Source organism: Limulus polyphemus, unplaced genomic scaffold (assembly GCF_000517525.1).
Source record: "Limulus polyphemus unplaced genomic scaffold, Limulus_polyphemus-2.1.2 Scaffold4265, whole genome shotgun sequence".
Classification (NCBI taxonomy): Eukaryota; Metazoa; Arthropoda; class Merostomata; order Xiphosura; family Limulidae; genus Limulus; species Limulus polyphemus.
In genome coordinates, this window is record NW_013669875.1 from 69412 (window position 1) to 71027 (window position 1616).

Consider the following 1616-nt stretch of genomic DNA (forward strand, 5'->3'; position numbering starts at 1 on the left):
AATGTCATTTGTTCCAGAAAGAGGTGCTTTACTTAAGCTACATTGTTAGTGAGCATGGTGTACCAACTGATCCTGATAAGGTGAAAGCAGTGCATGACTGGCCAACACCAGACAATGTGGGAGAGCTAAGAAGTTTCATGGGACTCTGTACTTACTACCGCAAATTTGTGAAGAACTTTGCAACTATAGCTGCTCCCCTACATGATTTGACTAAAAAAGGCCAAAAGTTTGAATGGACAGTTTCTTGCCAGCATTCTTTCAAGACGTTGAAGGAAAAATTGGCCTCTGCTCCACTTTTAAAGCTTCCAGATCCCTCACTGCCGTACATACTGGATTGTGATGCTAGTACTGTCGGAATTGGAGGAGTGTTGTCTCAGAAAGTGGGCGAAAACGAACATGTGGTGGTCTACTTCAGTAGGGTTCTGAGTAGACCAGAGAGGAACTACTGTGTAACACGGAGGGAACTCCTTGCTTTAGTAAAGAGTCTGACATATTTCCACCCTTACCTCTATGGTGCAAGGTTTACCATTAGGACAGACCATGCTGCGTTACGCTGGTTAAGATCATTAAAGAACCCAGAGGGACAATTAGCACGTTGGATCGGAAAAATAGACCACTATAATTATAGTATTGAATATAGAGAAGGAAAATCCCATGGTAATGCTGATGGACTGAGCCGAAAACCCTGCAAAAATGACTGCAGACATTGCCGCAAAAGAGAGGTTGAACTAACCAGGTGCCAACAAGCTGAAGTCAAGTCGACTGAAAGAGTTGATGATGGTGAAGTGGAACCAAATATAGATATCAAGGCAGAATAGGAGAAAGACCAAGATTTGAAGCCAATGATTGATTTCCTAAAAGCAAGTGTTTTGCGCCCTGCTTGGGAGAAGGTGTCTAGTCTAAGCCCTGTGACAAAGCACTATTGGGCACAATGGGACCAGTTAAAGCTTGAAGATGGTTTTCTTCTCCAGAGACGGGAAACTTCAGATGGGAAATTGACGACTTGGCAAACGGTTATACCGAGAAAGTTACGGGAAGTTGTGCTGCGTCAATCCCACGATACTTTAACAGGAGGACATCTCGAAATTAAGAAGACATTGAGTCACCTACGACAAAGATTTTACTGTATAGGTATGAGGCGAGGTGTGGAAGAATGGTGCAGGACATGCAGTACATGTAGTGCTAAAAGGAGACCCAATCGTAAGGGACTCCCACCTTATGAAGAGTTGCCTGAGAATGTGTCAGAGTTTGTGAAAGTGTTATCGGAAAGGATGGATGATATTCACCATCAAGTGCGTTCAAACTTGAAAACGTCTGTTGATTCGATGAAGTTAACTTATGATAAGAGATCTACTGAAGTCAGCTTTGTACCAGGAGACAAGATATGGTTGTATAATCCCAGGAAGACCAAAGGGAAGTCTCCTAAGTTGTCTTCTCCATAGGAAGGCCCATATGACATAGTGGATCGTCTCTCAGACGTGACTTTCCAGATAAAATGTGGTCGGTGAGGTAAGCCAAAAGTGGTGCATACCAACAGGCTTTGGCGTAATCATAGTCCAGGACATTTCAGTTGGGACGAAGTGAACAATCGAACAAAAGACGCCACTGAAGACGTC